General features: G+C 45.7%; 1 protein-coding gene across 4 annotated transcripts in view; it reads right to left on the reverse strand.

Moving 5' to 3' along the window:
- Positions 1-4,011: 4,011 nt before the first annotated feature.
- SEMA4F (ssemaphorin 4F) overlaps positions 4,012-9,579 on the reverse strand; it is a 32,134-nt gene continuing 26,566 nt past the window's right edge. For 2 of the 4 annotated variants that reach the window (XM_040623269.1, XM_040623270.1), the window contains one exon: positions 8,102-9,579. This exon is cut by the window's right edge and continues 871 nt beyond it. The gene's annotated coding sequence lies outside the window, so the exon portion shown is untranslated. Of the gene's footprint in view, positions 4,890-8,101 lie in introns of those variants that run through there. The other 2 variants (XR_005832871.1, XR_005832870.1) reach the window with 2 other exon arrangements.

The raw sequence follows: 9,579 nt of genomic DNA on the forward strand, positions 1-9,579 counted from the left end.
GCAGGCAGACTCAGCATCAGAACAGTAACAGACTAAAGGAGAAAAACTAAACCATCACCTGAATGGATGCTAGAGAGGTGTTCCATCTTGATTCTCTTAAAAATATAAAACCCTGTTAGTGTTTAAGATATAGAAGGAGACTCCATTAATACTACAAACATATTAGAAACCAATAGGGAGCATGAAAAACAACGGTGAAATCCTAAAGGCCTGTTACTAAAATTAGGTTCAAGTCAACAATGAGCTCAATCTGGGCTTGTTCTGGAAGTTCTAGCCCATGTGCTGAAAGAAGAAAAAGAAGGAAGAAGCAAATTTATCACTATTTTCAGCTGATTTGATGTTAAGCAACAGAAGACTAATTAAAATAAGAAAATCAGTCTAAAGAATCCTACGTAGCTACCAAAGATGATAGAACCACACCTATTATTATGGAATAATTTCAAGATAAGGTATCAAATAGACGAAGCAGGTTACAAAACAGAATTAGACTATGATTTAATTTAAAACATAAATATGCATAAGCCTATGCTGAATATATACATAGAGAAAAGTCTGAAAGGAAGTTTACCAAAATATATTTAGAGATTATATCTCTTGCTTACAGAGTTCCTGGTGATTCTTATATTTCTTATATAAGACACTTTTCAGTATTTTCTGAATGTTTTATAATAAGCATATTTATATGACCAAAAAAACCCCAATAAATCTCTTTGCCCACAAACACATGTATATGGGAGTGCATGCAAATTCATTTCAAGGTCACTGGGACAAGCTGTGTTTCTCCTAAAGTGGTCAGTGTTAGTGACTTAGGGCAATTCCCAATTCACCCTCATCTCCCAGAACACCCAAACTGATCTACTCTGCCTGGTCACTTCCTCTCTAAAGGGGAGCCCCAGACCTGTAGGTTCCAGAAAAGCCTAGTATGGCCTGATTCCCCAGGTGACCATGGCCCCTGACATTAGCACCTATAGCCAGTTCTAGCCCCATCCTAGCTGTTTACAAAGACTCCCAGTCCTCTGCAGACTGCCCATCTTGCCCAAAGAGGGCTCTTCCTTGCAGTCATCCAGCAGAAGCTTTCATCTCCCCAGTAGGTGATTTAGAAATCATTCTGGCAGCCTCGAGCCTCCATATGCCAGGCTTCTCTGACCCACTACTGGGCTGAAGGTCATGCACAGAGCATGCCAGGTCCAGTAACCTCATCCAGTAACCTCTTGAAGACCTTAAATGTCTCCCACCTGTTCCCCTTCCCAGGGGCCCCTGCCCTGCACTTCAGACAGCTTGGTTGGGTCCATTCTGCTATCTCATTCCTACTGGCCACAATTTCGTGTCTGAACCCTGCACCTGCCATCACCCACCTCATAGAAGACAACTGCCTGGCATAGGTTGCTGTATATGTGGTCCATCCAGTTCTCATGCTGCTTCTCCACTCTGTATCCTGGAGGTTCTAAGAAGGCCCTGACTGGGCCTCAATACCTGCCGGGAAGAGAATGAGCTTTGCCGCCTCCCTGTTTCAATTTGAGTCATAATCTAGCAGGCCCTCCCTGGAGCCTCTTCTGCCTCATACTCATCTCACACCCCACCAACTTCCCTCCTGGCGCAGAACCCACCATACCATCAGAGGACAGTCAGGTCAGCTCCAGAAGCCTGGACATCCTTGCCCTAGCCTAGAACATGCTCTTCCAATTGCCACAGTATTGGAGTGAGTGAGCAAGTCCCAAGGTGACTCAGTAGACTGAGATCAAAACTGGCTTTGATTATACTGGGACTTGAAAAGAGACTGGCATAGTCATTCCTCATGTCTCCAGACCAGCTCCCTGTCAGTATCACCTTTCCATAACTCAGGTACAAGCCAGGAAGGAATGCTCAAATACAAATGCCTTCATACAGATTGGCTTTGAACCTGATAAACTTGACTTTATACTCATTTCTTCCTGGCTTGGTTGTTTGACTTCTAACTCCATAATGTTTGAAGAAAAGCAAACGAGGAAAGGGGAATGCGGCAGGAATCAGGACGTGACAGCCTGAGAACAATCACATGCTAGGACCCGGGAAAGTGCAAGACCTCAGAAGCAGCAGCACATAGCCCTAGGCCCCTGACACTACCACAGAGCACAATGCTGATGTTTATAATGCTAACCCCAAGTCATGGGCAAGCCTGGCTCACATTCAGCATGCTCCCCAAGGATGCCTAGGTGCTTGCAAAGAGCTCCCAGACTTCTGAAGGCTGCCCACCCTGCCCAAAGGTGAGAGGGCTCCCCTTTGTACAACCACACTGCACAAGCAGCATGGGTTGATTCTCATCATCCGAATGGCAGTTCTCAGAAAGTGAATCCAAATGTATTTTTACTGTTGCTACATTTATATACTAACATATTTAAAGCACAAATAGTGTTGTCTTGCTGCATATGTGCTAATTTCTAGAACCAGCCAACGAGGGAAAAGAAGGCTGGACCAATGAACTGTTAATGATTTAATTTCCTGGTTAACTTCACCTTCCTCATCTGTAAAATACAGTAATATAATAGCTGCCTGAGTATTCCAAATTACTGTGGAGATAGGCTATGTGAAAGGAACAAGGAGGGTGTTTTACTCTAGTAATTCCTCTTATCTAGATTGAGTCATGGATCAAAATTACAAGAGGAAGGAATATTACAAGTACATAGTACTCAAAGGTTAGAGATTAGGTGTATCTCATAGACAGATAATTTATTTAGAATTGGGCACCGGTCAGAGGACTTCCCACCAACATTAGCAATGTGCCATTCTCTGGGAAAGAGCGACACCTACTGCAGCCTAACTGAACTGCAGCTGGCCTGGAAAACCAGGAAGCTTCAAACTGAATGACTTGTGTACAATTTTAGCCACACCTGAGATAACACCGCCAAAATAAAAATTAAGAACGACCACAGTATTGTCCCTTGAAAAAAATCCCAATTTTCTTTCATTTAAAAATAACGTCTGCTATTTTTCATATTCAAATGTAATGCATATTCATCGTAGAAAATTCAAAGAAAATGAAGATCGTCCAATAGCACCATTCTCAACACTTAATCAACACTTAGTTCAGAACCACTGCCATTGCCATCATCAACATTGTTCTCTCTTCAGTATTCCCTCCTTTTTTCTTCTTCCCGTTCCCCCCATCCATGCATATTGTAAAAGCAAAAATAAATTAAAAATCATCCCTCATCAGGGATAACCATTGCTAACAGCTTGGTGTGTATTATTCCACACATTTTTATGACAATGGAAATACATATCTATTACAAACCAAATGAGCCATGGTGGTTGTCCTTCAAACCAAAGACCACCAGGAACAGGCCTGCACTTGAGCTTCTCAGTCTGCGGTAAGGGAGAACACACACCATGGGCACTACGGGCGTCTCAGTAAGAGGCTGTTAGAATTTATAGGACTTGGGTTTGAACTAGGTGATTTGCAGGAGGGTTTAAGGAAGCTGGGCTCTGCTCTGGATTGGACACTGCCAGGAAGCAGGGTAATTGTATGATTGGCTGCCTTAATAAATGTCACCCAGAAGGAGGGACAACCAGGTAGAGGCTAAAGCTGGTGCAGAATTGGTAAAGGAACAGCAGTCCCTACTGTTAACCAGGACAGGAGAACAACTGGTCATTTTTGTGGTTTGGACAATGTTCCCATTTCATCTGTGTGCAGACATGATCATGGAATGGCTCCATCACATCACAGAGTGGGCTTCTCTGCCGTTGCTGTGCTGTGACACAGAGCTCTAGAGCCTCACCATGATGCCAGGGGCTGTCAGGGGCTGCTCTTCTCTCCCTTAGGGTTGTCTCTTTTCTTCACCTAACAACGTTGTGGACATTTCTTCAAAGTCAATATTGAGTCTTATGTAACCAAATTTCCCTTGTTAAATAGATTTTTTCTAATATTTTAGGCATACAATACTAAAATGAAATCCTTTAGAAATACATCTTTCCACACATATACTGTTATTTCCTTAAATTTCTAGATGTGTAATTACTGGGTCAAACAATGTATACACTTTAAAGTTTTTAATAAGATATCACCAGAATGCCTTCCATAGAGCGTGGACTAATTTCACTTTCAACAATAGGATAGAATACCCAATTCCCCATTCCCAAGCCCTCATCACCACAAAGTCACGAAGTATCATCAATCTTTTTTTTTTTATCTTTGCCAGTTTCGTAGACCAAAGCACATCTTGTTTTTAAAAGTTCTATTGTGTAAAATTGGAAACACCACAAGGACCAGATGAGGCATACGGATCTCACTAGACTCTACTACATCGGACTGTGTCCGTAGCTTCGAGCCAGTCGTTAGGGGGCACAAAGCCTTCTGTTGGTGTCTTGGGTCTGTTTCTCAAGCTGCCAGGTAAGAAGAGATGTATACAGAAAGGGGCGTCTTTGGGTTTGCCCAGATTTGGGACACACTCTGACAACAGTGTTTTTCAAAGTGTGTTATCTGCTCACTTGTCTGCCTCCCCACTGAATTAGGAGATTCAAGGGGCCAGGGACTATGTCTTCCTCACTTTCTTTTCCCATTTTTTTTTATTGTGGTAAAATACACGTAACCTAAAACTTACCATCTTAACCACCTTTAAGTGGTGTTAAGTACATTCACATTGTGCAACCGCGAGCACCCTCCATCTCCAGAACTCTTTTTACCTTGTAAAACTGAAACTCTGTCCCCATTAAACAATCCCCCCCACCCTCCTCATCCCCAGCCCCTGGTCAGCACCATTCTAGTTTCTGTCACTATGATTGTAACTGCTCTAAGTACCTCACAGAAGTGGAGTCATACAGTATTTGTCTGTTTGTGACTAGCTTCCTTCACTTCTCATCACGTCCTCAAGGTCTATCCATGCTGTAGAATGTGTCAGAACTTCCTGAAAGTACTGTAAGAAAGAAACAGGCTGTTTTAAGCCACTAAGAGTATCTGGTTGTTTGTTATTATATCATAACAAAGCCTGTCCTGACTAGTACAGCAGTAAATGCCTGAAAGAACACAAACTTATCCAGCAAAGCAAAGGTTTTGTCATAAACCTTTGTAAAAGTAGCATGTGGACATTTTGGTTTCCCAACTAGGACTCCATAGGTTCACGTGCCTTTTTTTTTTTTTTTTGAGTACAGGTGATCACAACTTATGATGAGCTATAGTATTATGACAAAACCACAAATTACCTAAATCCAGTACATGTGAGAGGTGATGGGTTTTGAGTCTGATAAAAGATTGATTTGGTGGATATCTGTGAGGAGAAGCTACATTAGGGCAAATGGCTCCTGCAAAGGGTTGGGGGAAGGTCCTCCTTCTTCACTTCAGGCCCCTAGTGCTCACTTAGCTCCACCCCGCCCACAATCCAGTCTGCTCTCTCACTCTATAGGCCAGTTCATAATGCCAGCACTCTGCACTCAGCCAATTTCAGAAATGCTATTAGTTACAGTGGGCATGAATTTTTCTCCATAAACTCACAGGTACAAAAAAAAATTACTTTATTTCTATAAATCAAATTAACTGATTCTCAGCTCCCAGTCACTTCTGGGGGAAAATATTCTATTTCAGCCATCTCGGGGTGGCCATCCTTCTCTCAAGAATTGAAAGTGAATTCAGGAAACTTGGTGCGGCTCCCGGTGAAAGGCAGAAGAGTCTGGTTCCTATGATCAGTGATGAGAAGTTCATCATCTGAGCTGACAGAGACAAAAGGTAGGCAGCTCCATCCTTCTACACTAACATGGGGACACTTCCCCATAACCTCAAAGGTCATGACTGTCTCCAACATCCATACATTCTCTCCCCCCAGAGCTTGTGGAGAAGCTGCATGGAAGCAAGGGGTAAGTCTACGTCACTAAAGAATAAAACAGCCATCCCCATCTTCACCTCAAGGAAGGGCCACTCCTGCCTCCTTGCTTCTTCTAGGGGAAGGAACAGGAGCTTACCTATCACACACAATGACGTGTCTTAAAAGGAGAGTGCTGGCAATGGGTGCCAAGTCCTGGCATTCTCGGGCTTGCAGGGGAGAGTTCCAGCGAATCTATCTGAGGCTGATTAGAACCCCTTAACCGACAGATAGGAAGTATGCCTCTCAAGGCCCCAGGCCTGGACTTGCCCCATGAGTGCTCTGCCTAAGCCTCTACCGGAGAGGTCTAATCAGCCTCCTCAATTCTTAACTGTCAGAGAGTCCCTGGAGTGAACCCAGCCCCGGGAGGATTTTATTCCTAGCCTCCTCAACTCAAAGTCCTTGCTTGAGCTTGAGGGTGGGACGTGGGTTTTTGGGGCCAGTATCAGTTGCTGATTCCTCCTGTTCCAACTGTGGCTCCAGCCGCAGGTAATGAAAGCCCTTAGCTTGTGGTCTGCCAAGCTCGGAGTCCACGAGAGGGGTGCCAACTCTGACATAAATGAGGATTACCATACCTACCAGTAGGCAGGTCGGAGATTCACCTGTAGCCCTGAGTCCCAGGCCCCGGATGTCTAGGGAAAGCCTTAGTCCCATGGCTGGGAGTTCTTGAAAAAGAGAGAGGCAGAGAGTTCGTGGTTTGCACTGATTCCTCCATTGAGCCTGGAGCAGCTCCCTGATCTCCTATCTGCACCTTTCCAACCATACCTGGCTTCATCTAACATCCTCAGGAAGCTAGATCATTCTGTGGCTTGCCCTTCCCTACCTCAACCAGGACCTGGTGTTTTGCATCAATCCAGATGGGCCACTCTGGAACCACACCTGCTATCTACTGGCCACACAAATTGCCATGTCACAGAGAGGTACATCCCTAGACCCCACCAAGGGTCTGCATTTAAAAACAACTGCAGAACTATGTTTTGTTATTTTTATTGCTAGTTTCTCCTTCAGTTGGTAAAGATGATTTTTTAAAAATTCCAGTCCTGCCTCTGCTACAACCAAAAAGGCCAGTCTTATCCCCAGACCCCTGCAACACAATCCGTGTGCAGTTGACCAAGAACAGTCAGTGGTAGCCATGACTGCCCCCCTCTGACAGGGACATAGTAGCCAGGAGGGTCAGGACCCAGCAGATATGGAAAGAATCCTTTTCCTGCCATCCCTGAGCCACCAGTGAACTTGCAGTCCTGCTGGGGAAAGGGAGGGTGCCTGAGAAAGGAAGTGAGTCAGCCTCCTGCTGGGTTAGGGCCAGCAGTGTGCTGGAGCTCACCTGGCTTGTATGAGTCAACTGCAAGCATCCTCTCTGGCTCTTTCGGTAAAGCCATGTGGGTAGCAGCAGACCACTGGTTAGGGGCAAGCCGAGAATCACAATTTATGGACTAGGGGCCAGAGCCAAAAACAGAGGAGAATTTAAGAGTGAGGGCCAGAAAGTGTGCCATCTTTGGAATCAGGAGATAAACACAAACACAAGGCCCAACCCTCCCCCTCCCCGTGGCTGCTTTAACGTGTGAAGCCAGGCAGATCTCTAGTTGCCAGAATCCTCACAACTCTCCCTGCAGGAACCCCGCACCCTTCTCTAGCTCCCCTATCCACAGACAGACCCTCTCCATCCTCACACACCTTCACAGGTAAAAAATCATGCCATCAGTTATTCACTATTTCTTTGGGATTGGCTTTATGTTCCTGTGCGATCACTCACTTTGGGGCCGTGAACTTCACACCAACCAAGAGGTGGCTGTTTTCCCTTCATGCCTATCTTCCTCTTCCTCATTTTTTCCCTTGTCTCATTTTCCTCCAACCAGGCCAAATGCCCCAAATCCACTCTGATCTGGTCCCTTTCCTCCTCTAGGAGACCCCAGGCCCCTCTGACATTTCCTCACCTCTCTTCCTCCCCCAAAATGGAACAAACCCATAACCTTAAGAGAACAAAGTAAAGATAAACACAAGAATACAAGACTTCCTCCATTCTCATATAGGACTAAGAAGGTCACTAAGCTCAGGCATGTCACAGGATCATAGAAACCACAGGCCCGGCCTCCCAAAACCTGGACACCAGCAGCTAAGATCTGGCCAGAGATGACCCAGAACAGGATATCTGCGTGAGGCAATGATCCTCCTCCCACGGAATGGGGCTTACACGGACTGCATGTGTCACGGTTATCATACGGTTCGGCTTTAGGATTATGGCATCATAGGTCAATTTTTACAATAACAACATCTATGGTATAGATAGTGTTTATTGTTTACATGTTTTCCCATTAAATCCTTGCAGCAACCTTGAGGTAGGTATTACTATCCCCACTTCACAGATGAGTAAACCAATGTTCCTGCATTAGATTACTTGCTGAAAATCATACACGTATTAGTGGCAAAGCCACTGGTAATTCCAAAACCAAGGGGACTCTTTTGAATAGTTCACAGGTTGCTGCCAAGGAAAATAGAGCTGAAAACTTCAACTGGGAAGGGCTGGATCATTCACTGGAGTTCAAGGGGGTCCCTTACCAGGGATGAACGAGGCACATACACAGGCCAAGACCAGAACTGAGCAGGAGAAGCCTAGAGCATCCAGGAGCTGTGAAGCAGGAAGATGTCTTTGTTTGGTAGGAGTTGATAGTATCTTCAAATATACACAGAGCCCAGCTTCCAGGGACCAGAGAAACAAGAGGGCATCCAGCGGCTTCAAGTCCTGGGGCTGACCACAGGGAAGGGACGGTGGGGCAGGAAGAACTGCTGCTGAGTGGCACTCCCTCAGCTTGACCACTGGGTGGCGACCTCGAGGCACAGTCCTTTAACTTCGTTAAGGCCTTGAGAAGCTGATGAAAGCCATACCCACCCACCCCACCCCCCATAAAAATACAGACTCACATGTACAGACAACATTTTGCATACGATTTCAGGGAGTCTGTGGACCCCAGGTGGAGAACTTTTGACTTAGGGCAAGGGTGTCAACCTGAGTAAAGGCAATACAAACCTATTTTTATGCAACTTCTATTTCCTATGACTGTTTCCCTTTTGTTGTCCCTTAATACTTAGAACGTTGTAAAGTTTTTTAACGGCAGCCAAAGGAGGTTCAGCCTATACTCCAGCCAGAGAAAAAACAGCTGTGTGTGGCAGTGGTGGCAGCCGGGAGGCAAAAATAAAGAGAATGATGGGGTCATGTGTACTGCTGTCCCTCCCACCCAAAAGGTCACTTTGGGAGTTTTTCCTCTACTCAAGAGAAGGGCTGTGGGAGGTGATGGGGATGGGTTGGTGGTTTGTTTCCTTCTAGAAAGGAAAGCCATTCCTTCACTGGCTACAGGGTCTGAAGTTCTACAGGCAAGGTCTCGTTCCCACCTTCCCCCATCTGACCCCGCAGGAGTACACCTGAGCACTGGCCCAGTCATGCATGCACGTGTGGCCAGGCCTCCCCCAAACACCTGCGTACTGACACACACTCTTTCATGGAAGGACAACTGGGTTGGAGGGCATCTCACGGCAGAGATTTCACGTTGCAACATGGGGATCATGCACTCCCCACAGAGAATCCGATAAACTAAGAGAATGAACAAAAGGACTTAATGCACACTAGCCCCCCACCATCTCTAGCACTCTCCCTTCCGGCCAGGGCTCACCAGAAGGCAAAGTCAGAGCGATGTCCTGTTCCCCATCCCCAAACTAATGGGCCCAAGATAAGGGGCCAAGGCTGAAGGGGTCGCAG

This window comes from Ursus maritimus, unplaced genomic scaffold (genome assembly GCF_017311325.1).
Source record: "Ursus maritimus isolate PB19 unplaced genomic scaffold, ASM1731132v1 scaffold_6, whole genome shotgun sequence".
In the NCBI taxonomy this organism is placed as follows: domain Eukaryota; kingdom Metazoa; phylum Chordata; class Mammalia; order Carnivora; family Ursidae; genus Ursus; species Ursus maritimus.